Source organism: Xyrauchen texanus, chromosome 38 (assembly GCF_025860055.1).
Source record: "Xyrauchen texanus isolate HMW12.3.18 chromosome 38, RBS_HiC_50CHRs, whole genome shotgun sequence".
Taxonomy (NCBI): Eukaryota; Metazoa; Chordata; class Actinopteri; order Cypriniformes; family Catostomidae; genus Xyrauchen; species Xyrauchen texanus.
In genome coordinates, this window is record NC_068313.1 from 8,880,915 (window position 1) to 8,899,660 (window position 18,746).

General features: G+C 41.8%; 1 protein-coding gene across 1 annotated transcript in view; it reads right to left on the minus strand.

Moving 5' to 3' along the window:
* Positions 1-18,746, minus strand: part of atp1b3b (ATPase Na+/K+ transporting subunit beta 3b) — a 55,471-nt gene that overhangs the window by 20,934 nt on the left and 15,791 nt on the right. The gene's annotated exons all lie outside the window — the stretch shown is intronic.

Sequence of the window (18,746 nt, forward strand, 5' to 3'; positions counted from 1 at the left end):
TGGAATAGTGAAATGAGGAATGTAACAGCTGAAAGGTTTTGATAAATGCCAAACATTTCTAGTCACTCCCAACAGGTGGAAATAAAAAAATTGAAAATAACAAGGGGCGGCCAACAATCAGTACAGGTATATTTTTTAAATTCTCCATTCTGAAAGATTGTTGACATACTTATGATAGCCCCAAGCAAAGCCTAAAACTCTATTGGTGCAAATACTTGTAACAACAATTGTGAGGACATGACAAATCCATCCCTCCTATATACACTCCCATTCAGAGAACACAGTAATGACTAAACTTCCTGAGAAACAGCTAATGGATGTCTCTCTAGTCTGGAATACTTGAATCTGATTGGCCAATTGGAGCATGCTTGTATAATAACAACTAAAAAAAATTGACACAATGTAAAAAATAAATCTCAGTTGTTTTCCAGTAAAAAATAAAAAAACGAAATATCCTTAAATATATTTTTAATTTTACATGAGAAGCAAAACAATTTAAGCTATCAAGTCTTGTTTTAAGATAAATCTAACAAAATAATTAATTTTATGCTTAAACCAAGAAAAATTGCTAACTGGGTAAGAAAATATTGAAAAGGAAAAAGCTTAAGTTTATTTTCTCTTATGTCATTTTGCATCTCAAGTAAATATATCGTGTTATAAGGATGTTTCGATATTTCTACTAGAAAGACAAAAACACTGACAAAAGGAAATTATTTTTGCAGTGCAGGCAACCAGTTTTCTAGATGTGCTAGTTTTATGAATCTTATTCCACTATGCAATAAAAAAAAAATTCTCTCTTTCAATTAAAATTTCATGTTCATTTATTTAATATAAAGCAAAATCCACAAAAAAAATAAATTATATGGAGAAAGAGTAAGTGAAAACTGAGGGAATTCGGATACATCTAAAAACACTACTGTCCATTTTGCGTCCCACTCTACACCCTAATTCTGCATCCCAAATGAGGGAAAAAAAAGGGCACTTTTCAATTTATGCACTTATCAAATTGATCAGACTGAATGCACTTCTAAAAAAATCCGATTTTAATTGGATTTCAAACCTTATTAGAAAACAGTTTGGATCAGGTTTGAAAAAAAAAAAATCAAGATTTCAAGTTTTTCCTTTTTTCTGATTTTCAGACTACAAACAACTAAACAGATGTTAAATATTTTTGCTTCTGTCTGTAAAAAGCCTTAGAGGCTTATACAAAAAATAAAGAAATAAATAATTGTGCCGATACCATGATTTAGTGATGTATCAAATGGCAATATTGTGATATTCACTGTGGTACTGTGTGATTACCATATTTAAATACCACGGTACAGTATTTACTTGTACATAAATCCCATTGTATTCCAAAAATGTCCCAGGGTCTGCAGAATAGAAAAAATACATAGAAACAGAAATGCAGTAGAAAGCAAGAGAAAAACGTAAAAAAGGGAATGGAATGGACTGTGTGTATAATGCGTGAGAGAGGGGCTCGGTTTAATTATAGATGCATTTCTTCTTTGCCGAAGTCTCTGAGGTAGACTCTTACTATAAATAGCATCTGTGGGAGGACAGTTTACTGATGGCACAGCACTGGCCTTGGGAGATGAGCGCGTGCGCACACCCGTATACAAACACGCACACTGCTTCTGCTCGGTCATAAAATTCCCCTGGCAAATCTGTTTTAAAGTGTGTATTGGGATGGCAGACATGCAAATGAACAACCATCATTATGTTTCACCAAATAATTTCCATGTAAATTGAAAATACTGCATACTCAACTCCTAACCACCCAACAAGTTTGCTACAAAACAGCAAAAATCAAAACAGATTGCGGGAAAATAAGCGCTCACATTTTGAAAAAACTTAATCATTCTGAAAAAGATTTTCTGATCTTAAATATCAGAAAAACCCTCAACCAAAAAGGGATTAAAATCCATAAATGAATCACCCATAAAAGAGTGAATACTAAAATTTATATTTTATCCTACAACATTTAGCCAGAATAACATAGTAAACTATTTAGCAACTATTTAGTGTTTTTTTTTTTTTTGCACGATTTATCATCTAACAAGCAAAAACATTAAGTCTGATCCCTTAAAAACTAATAGTAATTGCACACCGCTCCTCAATAAGCCTCATGGTGTATGCTGTATTATACACTGCACAAATATTGCATGACAAGTACTACTAGCCTATATTTATCATAAAATTTCTCATTTTGTCCGCCATCTATATTTTTCCACCGAGCTTATCACGATGCATTCTGGGATCACCTACTTAAGGATACTTGCGATGCTACACAAAAATTAGATAGGCAGCATAATTAAGATACTTACATTTTGGAACAGCCTTCACGATTGGAACCTGCCTATGTAGCCCTAAAATGCTGCCTCTGGAGGATGCTCACTAGGTTTTGGAACAGACCCATTATCTATCAAAAAACAACAACTTTGAAATCACTACAGAAAAGTTCCCCTAATTGAAGAGTCCCAAAGAGATGGAGAGAGAGACGACTCAGATGGATATCGATAGCGCAGTGTGATAAATCTGAGCATTAGTTGTTTGTCAATTCAGGAAGCCACTCATCTCATCAACACCTCTCTTTCTCCGTCTTGCTCTCTCTAATGCCACTTACACAGAGTTCAGATCTCACTGTGTCAATACTGACTTTACAACAACTTTGTACCTTCTATACACAACACATACAATATTGGTGTATCTATGTTATATTTGGGCAAGTTCTTAAAGGGGTCACGACATGAGGAATCACATTTTCATTAATTGTACTATAAGAACATACTGTAAGTTTCATAACTCAAAACTTCCTCACTGCAAAAAGAGCATTTGTGGAAACCAAGCTGCTGAAAAAACTAGTTCTCTACATCAATGTCACAGTGGGAATTTACCAAAGACAGGCCACTTCTATTAAAATGAATGGGAGAAATTGGAATGGCCAAACAAAGAGCTCTGGTGACCAACAGTCAATGGATGTAGAAAGGAAGTCCCACCTTACAAGTAAAAGAGCCAATCACCTTTTAGATACAGAAATCGCCTGTCAATCAACTCGATATGCTCACGTTTTCAGCATATCCAGTTTAAGACAGAGCGAATGTGTGTATATTGTAAAGGAATTGAATGAATGTGGTAATCTGGCATGCTTTTGAAGCATTTTTTTAGAAAATTCTCTTGACATTGTCTAAGAAAATTAGTTATAAATAAAACACAAAGTAGAGCATTATCACCCTCAGATTAGAACTAGAACATGGTAAGACCTGTGACATCCATTGAGTTCTTACTGTTTGTCAAGGGCAGTGTCATATATTCTTAATGCAAATATTATTAGGTAAACATTTATTGGTGATGAGCCACCATTTAACTTAAAAATGGAAAATGTTTTTTTAATCACCCATTTACTCACCCTTATGTTGTTCAAAACCCATATGCTGTTACTTTTTCTAGGCACAGAAAATTAGATATTTTAGGCAGCTCTATTCCATAAAATAACAGTTTATACTGACCAGGAGCTGTCAAGCTTCAAAAAGGACAAATATTATAAAGCACTATTAAAGGTACAAAATAAAGACATCATAACAGTAGTCCATATGACTTCTGCGCTATATTCCAAGCTTTCTGGGGCTATTCAACAGCTTTGTGGTCAATATGAATTGTTTTTGTATGGAAAAGAGCAGCATTAGGATTCTTGAAGAAAAGATTGTGAAAAAACAATGCGGGACAACTTGTCCCGCATAGCAAAAATTTTCTTTTTGCTAGCCAGTTGGCAGTCATTTACTTTTACAGATACATCAATGATGAAATTCTAATTATTTTCATCTTTTCTTTAAGGCAGCACAAAAAAATATACAAAAGATGACTGAAACAGGCAAATTGCTAGTAATGCAGGCACAGTGTACGTCTTGTACTGTGTGAACTTTAAAAATACCAAAATGTAAATTTAAAACCAAAAAATTATACAATTTTGAGCATTTATCGCATTTCAAGAGTTTATTCAAAATTACTGCATTCAGAGCCTTTACTATATTAAAGGACCAAAGAGGACTATTATATTTGTGACCTTAGCACCCATGACAACCCAACCCCAAAATGGTTTTTTCCACCCAATGTTCAAGACATGGTTATGGCCTTGCTGGCAGTGGGTCAGAATGTGGGTGGAAAAATGATCATGTTTTACAAATATATGACACTTTGCTAATATTATAACTCAAGTGAACCTCAAGGAACATATTAAAATAATAAAAAGGCATGTCATGACCCCTTTAAATAAACTCAGAAATTCACATTTCAAAGAATTTTATCAAGAATACAATCACTCCACTGAGCTAGGGCAGGGTGGTATAGCCGATCACCTTCATTTTTGCTAAATTATTTTTACATGGCTCGTTGTACATCTTGCGGCAGTTTCTTGGTGTAAAAAGGCAAATTATCAGTTCATAAACTCTTTTTCGCTCTGTTCCTTACACAATACTATCTTATAGGTATGGGACGATACATCAAATCTCGATAAATCACGGGGGAAAAAAAAGGCGTTAAAAATGTCATACATTTATTGAAATATAAAAAACGTAAAATACACTTCTAAATTCAAAATCTCCTCAAATCCAAACATTTACCGTCTCCAATGGCCCAATAAGCCATCACGCAAATATCCATAAACTAAAATTTTTGAATTGAAGACAATTATACATTTACAGATAATAATAATAATAATAATAATAAGCCAATCATAATAAATAAGCCTAATAAATTCCCTTGTGTTCCCAAAATGCTACCAAATGTGTGTTCTTATCGAATTTTATACAGTTAATGCTGCCTAAAAAAAAAGAAGAAAAAAAAATAAATAATTTTAGGTTCAAGGTGAATGCTGGCAAACAGTTTTCAGATGAATGAAACACAAGACAGGCTTGTACTGCACTCCTCTGAACAAACAGTGAATTGGACATGGGCACTGGCAGCTTTTCTTTAGTCTGTTCTTATAATAAAATACACTAAAGTGCCCACGTCTTTGTGTCTAACAGCATTTCTTTCCATGTGTCACTCCGAGATTTCATACAGGTTGCCTGCCTGATGCGGGTAGATGAGCAAGTGCATAAAATACCTGCATTTGGATGAGGAGCTTGCAGACTGGATTCAGCCTTGTTGCATTTGGCGGTAACGGGTGCTAAAATTTACACCCTGGGCTACTGTTTTTTGCAATTAACAATTTTTATTGATTCCAATTACAAATCCAATAAACAGAACAGGATACACAGAATCACATTACATAAACCTAAACCCTTCCCACCAAACATTCCCACCCAAAACAAACACACACACCCCAGTGGCCTGACATCAAACCAATAACACAAAAAAATCAATAAACCAACAGACAAGAAACATTAAAAACAATGAGAGAACACACACACACAATCAATATTACTCATCTCACTCCACAGTCTCCCCCTGAGAGCCCTCCACAAAATCCAAATACCTACCCCATTTTTTATTAAATAATCTCATGTTGCCCAGCCTTCTACAAACCATCCCCTCAAAAGCCACCACCCTACCTTGGCACAACAAAAGATCTTTATCGGATGATCTCAGAAATTTGGCCAGAATCTGCTCCTTGCATGGCATCATGTGACCTCATATCCTGTGCTACTGTTTAATATTTGTCGACTTCCCAGATCCATGCTTTTGCCATTTACCGATATTGTCGATCATCGTCTGTCAGCAAGTGTCGCAATCGGCATCAAGATATTTGTAAGATATTGTTGATATTTGATTACATCTTCCTGTCGCCCAGCCCTACACTCAATTTTCATTAAAGAACAAATTTTATTCAAAGGTGCATTAACAGTCAGATAAGTAAAAATAAATATTGATTTTATTCACAAATAGCACGGATGTGCTAAAATGCAAGTTGGACACAAAGTGGCAGTATCATTTTAGCTCTTGTTATACAAATTTAATGTAAACTCAATGCAATTACTTGTAAATTGTACACATTATTTAAAACATTGACAGCTCATATCATTGTTGTATAAATTATATAGAATAATAATATTAATTGATAGAATGTAGAATTTTCATTTATTTAAAAGTTAAAATGTAATTATAATAATGATGACAAATAAATTATTTAAAAAAACACTTCCACATACATTTTCGAGCCAAGTTCAGTTCAGTTGCTTGTTATGCACCAGATCAGCCTGAATGTAACCCATTATTTTTGAAGGTTTATTTGTATTTATTTTCTTATAGTGAAAGAATCAGCTCTTATTTAAACTTTGAGCATTTATATTTTGATGATAAATAATAATGTGCATTTTGTTAAAACAAAAATTTTTTTTATAAAATCATACTGTTATTATATCGAATCAAGATAATATTGAATCGTGAATCTAATAACGTATATTGAACCGAATCAGGAGATAACCATACCATACATTTACTATAGTACATGACTTGTTAGGCAATACATTTTAACTTTGTATTACATAACCAACTACATTTACAATTTTGTTCAAGCACATTCCAATTGTACTGTAGCTAAAATAACAACAGTACGAGTCCTGAAGGAGCACACATGTCAACAAATGAGCCAAGAGTCAGAGGCTTTTATTATTACAAATTAGGTTTAAGGTTAATGGTATAGAGTTACAGTAGGTAGGTTTGGTTGATTTGAAACTCCTTAAATACCCGGGTTTGGGTCATTTTTTCAAGTATGACTTCTGGTTTGTAATTAATGAAAACATAAACAGGCCTACCTAACTATTAACATGTATGCGATCTCATTCACAGATGTGCGTACAGATGAGTTAAGGGCCTTTCACTCTGAACATGTTTTTGGGTGTGTCTGCCCTGTTTTTCTGTTGTTTCTTTGTAAACACATTCTGGAGAGAAGTCTCTGACTGTCGCACTGCATCTCGATGTTTCTTCAGCCCTCATGCAGGACCAGCACATTTATTGACAATGTCAAGTTAAAAAGAACTTCAAGTTTTAAAAACACATGTCGAGACACCGGTGTTCTGTTTAATACTTTGCATTGCATCTAGCTTATTTACATTCTGAACAACTTCAGGCTGCAAAGAGGTGTCTATTAAATTTTTTCACATTATTCCAGATTTCTTTTGCAACAAAGTTTTGGCCTTTTGCCAATGTAGTGTGCTGAGGGGCCACCGTGCCTTGTTTAAAATGTGCATGTTTCATGTCTAACCCAGCCACCACCATTGTGTCCTTGAGCAAGGCACTTAACTCCAGGTTGCTCCGGGGGGATTGTCCCTGTAATAACTGCACTGTAAGTCGCTTTGGATAAAAGCGTCTGCCAAATGCATAAATGTAAATGTAAATGATAAGCTTAATCAAATTATTAATGACAATTCATCAATTTACGATTAATCGTTAACATCTGTAACTGCAACGAATGATGCTTAAATAAAATACAGCCTATTGCAACAGTACTTGCTAGGAGAAGAAATTAGAGAATGTGCGATTTCGGGTTTGGGCTTAAAATCTGATGGCACTGTTCGGGCCGGGTAGGGTTTACCGGTCTCAGGTATGGGTTTCATTTTAAGGCCTGTGTTGTTCTCTAGTAAGTAACCATGTAATAAGGTCATGTCATTTTCATGAGATCAGGCTGGGTATGTCAGTAAATGCAATGAAATAAGTTGAAGTACCTTTCATTTGTAAAGTATTTAATTTACTGGATTATCTGAAAATAAGCATTACCACATGATTAACTGATATACAAACCATTGTACATTGAATAAGGAGCAAAAATAATTATATTATGAAATGCATAGCACTATCAAGATATACAGTAAAAAATATTTATACCATGATACGATTTGATAATATCACCCAGTCCTACTGAACACTTATTATAATACAGAACTGTTCAGTAAACAAGTTTATGAATGGCTCGGAGGCAGTTCAGCTACTATATACTTCCCTACTTTGTAAGAAAAAGCAAGAGAGTGCATTCCAAATAGCCACAACGCCAGACACGGGACAGTAAAATAGCACAAGAAAGGTCTTTATCAGTGTCTCTTATGCTTCTCTCAGCTGTTGAGAAACCTAACCTACCACCAGATACTTGTCCTCCCCCTGTGCCCAAGCTTGCTGGGATAAAAATACTTCTTTTCAGGCAGTCAAAGGGGGTGAGTGCGTGTGCTGTCACACCAAGATGCAATCCGGGAGTGTTGTGGAGATAATTTAGGGTACCTTACCAAGACTGTGACCAACAAAGTGAGAGCCCCTCCTAAAGCAAGTGAAACTTTTCTGTAAGCAGATATACTTGAGCTTACTATTACACCATTAAATACCACACAAGCAAACACTCACACACACGTACATGGAACTGTCCGGAAAATGCAGACTGTAGCCTCTAACATCTGATATAATCACTGGAGGACAGAATATTGCCTAGATGACTCAGGTTTTGTATGATTGTTTCATGTTGGTCTTTGACCATCAGTTCTCTTACGAGAGGTTCTCTCGTATTGCATAAGCTAGCTTACGCTACGGGAAAGATTCATCTTTTCTGAGATATTGAAGCCAAAAAATTATCCTTAATTTTGTATCATTTGTCAACGCAGTGCAGCAACTGCAGACCTAGCTAGCGAGCTCATTGGTTGCTCTGCGACAACTGCTGCAGCCTATAGACGAACTTGGGCGAACTCGCGTCCAATGAGAGGCGTCCGCGCGCTTACTGCATCAAAGCCCGCCAAAATGGGCGTGGCTAGAGTGCATATAAGCGTAGTTCGTGAGGCTGGAACCCTGATTTTCATCTCTTCAGCGAAGCTCTTCGCATCTCTGAACTGGAAGCCGCTGCCGCTCGAGGGGCATCTAGCAAGCTTGGACAGCGCCGAAGAAGCCGGCCGCCTCCGCCACCTTCAGCCATCCTGCGAGCTACGCCATCCGGCGACGATCCTTTTTAGAGCAAGCTAGTTCTTAACGAACTTCACAAAAGAGTAACGAGCGTCTTTTTAAGATGCCTCGCACCACTTGCGCTTCATGCCGCGCCCTCTCAGCGCCAGAGACCGCCACATCATCTGGCGCCTCTGCCTGGGACTGGGGCATGCAGAGCTCGCCCTCGCTGAAGGCGGATGCGACCTCTGCGAGGAGCTTCGATGTCGACCCCGCGGGCTCGTCTCGGCGCCAGAACCGGCCGCCACGCCGCATTCCGCTCCGCCAAGCAGGAAAAACCGCCGCCCCAAAGGCTGCCAGAACCGGTGATAGAAGCCACTGCCTCGCCGAGCCTCTCCCTCTAGCATCGCTCTCACCCTCCCCGCCCTCGGACGCCGCAGTTGCCGCCCAGCGGCCGCACTGCTGCCATCTCGAGGACGGGCGGAGGATAAGGGCTGTTCCATCATGGCTTCGACAGCAAGGAGTGGTCAGGCTCCCACGCCTCCTCCTCGGCTCAGGAATCCAGCAGGACCCGCCCGAGTCGAGGGGAACTAACACGCCTCCTCACACAGGCCGCCGACCGCCTCGGGCTCGAGTGATCACCGCCCCTGAGCAGGCTCCCAACAGACTCGACGGCTGCTTTCTTCAGAGCCGCCGCCACGCAACACCCGCGCCCAGGCCGCCCCTTCCTGCCGAACTCCACACTCAAGGGCTACTCCTCCATCCCCCGTCGAGGATTCGGTAGCAGCACACCTTTGCCCGCCCTCGCGAGATGGCGGTCTAAGCCAGTGCTCCCGTCTAAGGCCTGCAGAGCGACTTCCGCCTATGTTGGCCGCGCCTATTCCGCCGCCGGCCAAGCCGCATCTGCTCTGCACTCCATGGCCATCTTACAGATCCTCCAAGCGGACCTTCTTCGGGAGTGGGATGAGAAAGACAGGCACCCAGAGGCTGTTACAGATCTAAGAAGCGCGACGGACCTCGCCCTTCGCGCCACCAAAGCTGCAGCCCAAGCTCTAGGGAAGTGCATGGCCTCGCTGACTGTGACCGAGAGACATCTGTGGCTAACGCTAGCCGACATGGGAGAAGCAGAGTGCTCCACGTTCCTCAACGCACCGCTCTCTCCGACCGGTCTCTTCGGCTCCGCGGTGAGTGGCATTGTTGACCGCTTTTCAGAAGTCCAGAAAGCCACCCAAGCCATGAACCTCTTCCCACCCCCGCCGCGGCCAGACCACCGTCAAAGCTTCGCCCCCTGTCAGTCCCCCTCTCTCAGGCTACTACAGTGGTGGATTCAGCAGCCAACAAGCCGGTGATACTGCCCGCTTGCCTGCACTCAAACGCCGCTTTCACGGCGATCCAAATAAATCTTGTAAAGAGCAAACATGCCTTATGTGTAGAAAATGTGCCCACAATCCAGTGTTCACCCCTACACACAAGCATTACACTTCCCGTGTTCCTATCAGAGCCCACTCACATAAAGCGGACACAGCCCGCTCGAATGTTAGTCAATAAACGCGCCCACGAATCCGTGCGCACGTCCTTTCTCTTGCCGCTGTCACACGACCAGCCTTATGTGTAGAAAATATGCCCACAATCCAGTGTTCACCTCTACACACAAGCATTACACTTCCCGTGTCCCGATCAGAGCCCACTCACATAAAGCGGACACAACCCGCTCGAGTGTTAGTCAATAAACACGCTCACGAATACGCGCGCCCATTCTCTGCCCGCTCTGTCACACGCCAGCAAACACTTCTCTGTATGTAAGTCCCGTGCCCGTGACTATGCTCAAGCATCACTTAACAGATGTGACTCTTTCCCCATTCACCTCAATCGGAAGTCACTCACAGAACAGCCTGTCCCTGCTGTCTGCGAGCAGTCATGCATAAGCACAGTAAGCGCACTCACACATTCTGTTCAGCTGCTGTGTGCGGCAATCAGGGCGATTTGGCCATTCACCCTCTAGCGCTATGCTTCAAAGCGTGGGAAGCTATCCCAGGGATATCCAAATGGGTGTTAAGCACAATAAAACAGGGCTATTTGCTACAGTTCGATCGCCGCCTCCCCGCTTCAGAGCGTGCTCGAAACTATTGTGAACACGGATGCAGCCTGCATGCTTCGCTCAGAAATAGCAAACCTTCTGTGCAAAAGGGCCATAGAGAAGTGCCGCTTCGCTGAGCTGAGTCGGGGTTTTACAGCCGTTATTTTCTTGTTCCCAAGAAAGACGGCGGCCTCAGACCAATATTAGATCTCAAGGGTTTGAACAAGGTGCTTGCAAAAGACCGCTCAAAATGCTTACAATCAGGAAACTCCTCGCGCATACGCGCCAGGGGACTGGTTTATCTCTCTCGATCTGAAAGATGCCTACTTTCAGATTCAGATAAATCCCGTCACAGGCCATTCTTGAGATTCGCTCGACGGCCAGGTTTATCAATACACAGTCCCTCCGCTCGGCCTGTCTTTAGCACCCGTACTTTCACGAAGTGCGTGGATGCGGCGCCGCACTCCCTGCGGAGTCAGGGCTTGCGAATTCTGAACTATTTGGACGACTGGCTGATTATGGCACAGTCACATACAGAGCTTCTGTCTCACAGAACAGTTCTCCTCAGCCATCTGAACAGTTTGGGTCTTGCAGTCAATTGGACCAAGAGCTCACTACAGCCCAGTCAGGCAATTTCCTTCCTTGGAATAGAACTAGACTCCGTGGCAATGACGGCTCACTTATCTACACAGCGCGCGCGCCGTGTTCAGCGACTAGCCGCGTCCTTTCAGATGAACAGCCTCACGCCTCTGAAAAAATTTCAGAGAGTGCTAGGTTACATGGCCTCAGCCGCAGCAGTACTTCAGCTGGGTTTACTGTGCATGCGCCCGCTTCAGCATTGGCTAAACACCCGCGGCCCAGACAGACTGTCCAGAGACAATATTCCTCCAGGGGAATGGTCCCTGCACGCTCAAACAGTCCAGAAGTTATGGCGCATATTCGGCAGAGCAGAGATCAAGACCTCTTGCGTCAGAAGAGAACTCACTGCCCAATATTTTTCTCGAAAAGCGAGGACGCGCTGGCCCAGGACTGGCCCAACCGCCCACTTTACGCCTTCCCTCCCGTCTCGCTATTGCCACAGGTAATGCAGAGGATCAGGGAAATGCGTCACTCGGTGCTCCTCATAGCCCCGCGTTGGGAGAATCAGACATGGTTCCCGGAGCTTACGCAGCTGTCACTGACAGCCGCGTGGCCCATCCCAGTGAGAGCAGATCTCCTCTCTCAAGCTCGCGGCACGATCTGGCATCCCCACCCAGAGCTGGGCGCTGCACGCGTGGGTGATCAACGACTACCCGTCGCTCTGCCAGAAGGGGTAATAAACACCATCATACACGCTAGAGCCCCTTCCACGAGAAGACTCTATGCGTCAAAATGGTCTGTGTTTTCAAAATAGTGCACCGACAGAGACCTGGACCCACGGACATGTGGGGTGTCGTCGCTGCTCGTGTTTTTACAAGAGCTGCTGGATAAGGGCAGATCCCTATCCACGCTCAAAGTGTATGTGGCGGCCGTCGCGGCGTTCGCTGAACCCCTGCCGCTTCCTCAAGGGAGCTAGAAGGATGAACCCCCCGCGCCCCCCATCGGTTCCTATCTGGGATCTTTCTATAGTTCTCGAAACTATGAAAGCCCCCCCTTTCGAACCGCTTCCGTGGATTTGAAATTCCTTTCACTCAAAACCGTTTTTCTGACTGCCCTGTCATCAGTCAAACGTGTGGGAGACCTTCACGCGCTGTCTGTCAGCGCTGCGTGTCTTGAGTTTGGACCAAGTGACTCCAAGGTCATTTTAAAGCCTAGACACGGCTGTGTTCCCAAGGTGATCGGTACTCCTTTCAGAGCACAGGTCATTTCCCTATCGGCGCTGCCAGCATCCGATAGCGAACACAACGCCAATCTCCTTTGCCCAGTCAGAGCACTGAGATTGTATACTGCGCGCTCCGCCTCTTTCAGACGCTCTGAGCAACTTTTCGTTTCATTCGGAGGGCGCACCAAAGGTCTCGCCGCCTCGAAACAGACACTGTCTAGATGGATAGTGGACGCTATTGCTGCCGCATACGCGTCAAAAGACCTGCCATGCTTGTTGGGCATTAGGGCTCACTCCACTAGAGGCATGGCCTCATCGTGGGCATGGTCCAGCGGGATTTCCATTCACGACATGTGTGTGGCAGCGGGCTGGGCTTCCCTCCACCTTTGTCAGATTTTACAATCTGGAAGTGCCCGCCCTGCAGGCAAAACTACTAGCGGTTTATCACGCTACAGCTCCCCTGGTGAGCTGCACTGATGGGACTCATTCCACACAGACCGCACCGCCGCTCTGTCGCTCCCTTCCCACTATGTGCTTATGTATTTCACACACACTGGCCCGCACTCTTGCCGGCCAAATATTATTTCCCCACTCACAAGGGCTCCCCGGTTCCCCCACCCCGGGGCTCATGCAGTGGATGCTTGGCGTGCACAGCGTTGACAATGGGTTCCCGTGAGCGTAAGCTAGCTTACGCAATACGAGAGAACCTCTCGTGAAGAGAACGAATCGGTTACTTAACGTAACCTCGGTTCTCTCTAGATGAGGGAACGAGTATTGCGTAGCCGGCCGTGCTTCGCGCCACGAGCGACTTTCGCTTCATTCAATGAAAACCAGGGTTCCAGCCTCACGAACTACGCTTATATGCACTCTAGCCATGCCCATTTGGCGGGCTTTGATGCAGTAGCGCCGGACGCCTCTCATTGGACGCGAAGTTCGCCCAAGTTCGTCTATAGGCTGCAGCAGTTGCCGCAGAGCAACCAATGAGCTCGCTAGCTAGCCCGCTCAAGGTCTGCAGTTGCTGCACTGCGTTGACAAATGATACAAAATTAAGGATAATTTTTTGGCTTCAATATCTCAGAAAAGATGAATCTTTCCCGTAGCGTAAGCTAGCTTACGCAATACTCGTTCCCTCATCTAGAGAGAACCGAGGTTACGTTAGGTAACCGATTCGTTTTATCACCAATTTAACAACAGAACTAAAAACGTTTTGCTTTCTGAAGTACCAATATTGTCAAGAACATATACTGCTCATAAAGTATGCCAACCCAAAAGCAAGAGAAACGATTCAAACAAATTCATTATGTTCATGTTTTCGTGAATGAGGCTACAGTGCAGTGAAAAAGTATTTGCCCCATTCTGATTTCTTCTGTTTTTGTGTATATCTCATACTAAATTGTATAATATTTTTACATAAAATAAAGGCAAACCAAGTAAACACAAAATACATATTTTTTAATTCTAATGCTATATATTGAAGCAAAAAAGTTATCCAATTCTAACTGGGACTGTGTGGAAAAAGTATCTGCCCCCATAGTTTCAAAATCCCCAAATATATGAAACTACATTCATGAAGGGATTCAGCTGGACAACAAACAGGACAACATCAAAAGGAACTCCAGGCCTCTCTCGTGTCAATAAAGGTCCCCGTTCATGACTCCACTATCAGAAAGACACTGGCCAAAAATGCCATCCATGGAAGAGTGGCAAGGTGAAAACCACTGCCAACCCAGAAGAACATTAAGGCTCATCTGAACTTTGCCAAAACACACCTTGATGTTCCTCAAAGCTTTTGAGAGAATTTTCTGTGGACTGATGCGTCGAAAGTGGAAATGTTGGAAGACAGGGGTCGTAAATCATACACAGAATTCCACAAAAAGAACATCATGCATGATGGTGGTAGTGTGATGGTGTGGGGATACTTTGCAGCATAAGGGCCAGGGCGACTTGCAATAATTGAGGGAAACATTAATTCTGCTCTCTACCAGAAAATTCTAAAGAAAAACATCTGGTCATCAGTCCATGAAATGAAGCTCAAGCGCAACTGGATTATGCATCAAGACAATGATCCAAAGCATAGGAGTAAGTCCACCTCTGAATGATTCAAAAGAAGCTAAATTAAAGTTGAGTGGACTAGTCAAAGTCCTGACTTGAACCTGATAGTGATGCTGTGGCAGGACCTTCAAAGGGCAGATCATGCCCGAAAACCCTCCAATGTGGCTGAACTAAAGCAGTTCTGCAAAGAAGAACTCCTGAAGAGAAATAGTGCAGTATCTCATATGAGCCGTAGCACGCATGCACCAACTGCCTGTGTATGCATACACTCAAGGGCTAGCGTGCGACTAAGCGTTCAATTTAGGGGTGTAACTATTCACTCGTTTTTCTGTATGCATCGATTAGTAATCCTGCCAATTCTTAAGCATCAATCTTGAAATATAATTTTTGAATCGAGAAACGTTAGTGTTGGTCAATAATCAATTTAGACTGTTAAAAATGGAATGAATCAAATCAGTATACAATATTTCAGAATGTATAATTATTAAATTAGTTACATGTACATTAAAATGAGACATGCGTGACTTCATTAGCGCGCACCCTCACAGCTCTCCCCTCACAGAGATGCGCACTGCACTCTTTCATAGGCTATATGTGGGCTTTACATCTCTACAGTATGTGAGATGCAAACTGCATCATCAGCACAACCATCTAGACTCATGCAAGCGGTCCTCAGACGTGCACGTAATCTGCGCATGCACTGGCCTTTGACTGTACTACAAGAGTGTCACAAAGCATGTACTGAATAAGTTCCAATTTGTTTGCGGTCAGAGAAGTATAATCACTAAGGCAACATGGTCGACCAGGCGTAAGGCGATCCGGAACACGCAAACAAAGTATACCTGGGCATTTACTCTCACTGAAACTTTTTTAGAGCGGCTTCGAGACTTTTAAGCACCTTAAGTCTGATATTTCCTGCAGATGGCCACTATCTCACGAACAATGACAGCTCACAATTCAAGTTAAACTGGGTCAAACCCATTGAAGCAAAAATGGCATTAAAAATCATAAAATTGTTCCCAAAATTTAAACGTGGGGGTAAAAAATTCCCTCGTAATGAATTCTTCTGTTTTTTATTTGTAACCTGTGCTATAGTTAAGACGTAATACATTCTCAGACTTAAGAAATGTGTTAATGAATGGATTAAACTGACATTTTGACAAAATTTACATTTAAATTTTTTAAATGGCTAGAATACAACATGCCATCATAAAGGTAAAAATGCCCCTGAAAATAAAAAACGGGAAATATTAATGTAAAAAAGTTCATTTCTGACACTGGGTCGATACTGAAATAAAGTGATTTAATTTAAAGCCGTTATTTTCTATAAGATGAAATAGTGCCATTTTACTGGTATCATTGTTTAGCTGGGGACTTAGAGTGCAGAAAACATTTAAATTGAAGTCATCAATATGTTTAATTTTCTCTTTCGTTTGAAATTGAATGCAGTCAGATGATGTTACTTTAATGTTGTAATATTTGGATTAGTTTACTGATTCAGGGTCCCCACTGTCATTGAAAACCTGGAAATATCAGGGAATTTTAAAATAGTGATTTCAAGGCCTGGAAAAGGAAAGCAAATTAATATAAACTTTTTATAGTGAAGTATGGAATACTTTTCAAGCTATGTTCTGCTCTGAAATATTTTATTGGCACGTTGTACTTTTGTAATATTATTGTATTCCAAGTAGCCTGGATGTACATGTATTTCATGTGATTTCTTTCAAGTTACTTTTGGTGATATAAACCATCTTCATAAATGTTTTTTTCTTGCTTAAGACACATTTGAGCATTTTAAGAATACTATAAATACATAAAAAGAAAATGCAGAATTTAATCGTTAATCGAATAGAATTTCGAAATCGTTTTGAAATAGCTAAAAAAATGTATCAAATCGGAAACCTGTGAATCTAATCAATTCGCTTTCAATCCAAAAGATTCACACCCCTAGTTCACATCAAAACCGAAGTATACTTTGGGCTTTGGGGTGGGACTATCAATTTGTTTAATCAATGGCAGAAGGGGGAGTATTCAGAAAGCTGAAAAATATTTATTTTTGCAATTCCGTTTGGTGACAATTCAGCTTTAACACACCTTTTGATTTCAATTTAAAGACACAGTGAAATCATAATTGGAGATATCTTAATACAAGCTGTGAAAATTGCATATCTAAAAGAATAAAGGACAAGCCCTTCGATATGTCCCAACCAAACTGCCTCAATAGGAAATATGTCAACACAGAAAAGAATACTGCACTCTTCAAATTATTCATCATGTTGTTAACCTTTAAGCCTTTTCATGGCAAGTCAGTTGACTCAGCAGCCATCTTGGTAACTACAGATTACATTCACCTTAGCAAAATGCACTTTAACTCAATTCCTGACATTTAATCGTATAAAACATTCCATGTCTTAAGCTGCGTACACACAGCCAGCGACATCGTGGGAGACAGTGACACATCCCATTCATTTTCAATGAGAACACAGCGACTTCCAGCGACACAAGCTGTCGCGACCGTTGGCGACTAGATTTGGGCGTGTCCAGCGACGCGACAATGTTGAGACAAGTTCAACTTTATTCAAATGAAGAGCGACTTAGGGAAGCGACAGCCAATAGGAGAGAAGACGGGAGAGCTCAAGTGATCCTTCTCTCTCTCAGCTCCTGCAGTAATGGAAAGATGGATGAAAGGCTAATTCTTGCTGTTAGCAATTTTCTAGTGATCTATGATATGGATATGGTATATCCAGCCGCAGCTCTTGATTCAGGTTTGTAGGCCTCCTTGCTCTCACATGCTTTTTTCAGTTCTGCCCACAAATTTTCTATTGGATTGAGGTCAGGGTTTTGTGTTGGCCACTCCAATACCTTGACTTTGTAGTCCCAAGTAATTTTGCCACAACTTCACATACAACAAAAAGGTATGCTTGGGGTCATTGTCCATTTGGAAGACCCATTTGCGACCAAGCTTTAACTTCCTGGCTGACGTACTGAGATGTTGCTTCAGTATATCCACATAATCTATTTGAAGGTGAGTTTGAAGGTTCATTGGATGAACAGAAAATGTGCAATATGCATCAAAATGAAATTAGACAGGTGCATAAATTTGGGCACCCCAACAGAAACATCACATCAATATTTAGTTGAGCCTCCTTTAGCAGAAATAATAGCCTCTAGACGCTTCCTATAGCCTGTAATGTGTGTCTGGATTCTGGGTGAAGGTATTTTGGACCATTCCTCCAACATCTCCAGTTTAGTTAGGTTTGATGGTTGCCGAGCATGGACAGCCCGCTTCAAATCATCCCACAGATTTTCATTGATATTCAGGTCTGGGGAATGGGATGTCCATTCCAGAACATTGTACTTGTTCCTCTGCATAAATGTCAGAGTAGATTTTGAGCAGTGTTTTAGGTCGTTGTCTTGTTGAAATATCCAGCCCTGGTGTAACTTCAACTTTGTGACTGATTCCTCTACATTATTCTCAAGTATGTGCTGATATTGAGTAGAATCCATGCGACCCTCAACTTTAACAAGATTCCCAGTACCGGCACTGGCCACACAGCATGATGGAACCTCCACCAAATTTTACTGTGGGTAGCAAGTGTTTGTCTTGGAACGCTGTGTTCTTTTGCCGCCATGCAATAACGCCCCTTGTTATGACCAAACAACTCCATCTTTGTTTCATCAGTCCATAGCACCTTCTTCCAAAATGAAGCTGGCTTGTCCAAATGTGCGTTTGCATACCTCAAGCGACTCTGTTTGTGGCGTGTTCAGAAAAGGTTTCTTCTGCATCACTCTTCCGTACAGCTTCTCCAGTGACACCATCTGCAGCAAGATGATGTTTTAGGTCTTTGGTCAAAAACAGCCCACAGACCACCTCCATTCTCACCATCCTTCGTCTTTGCCTCTCCGATATTTTACTTGGCCTGCCACTTCTGGCCTTAACAAGAACTGTGCCTGTGGTCT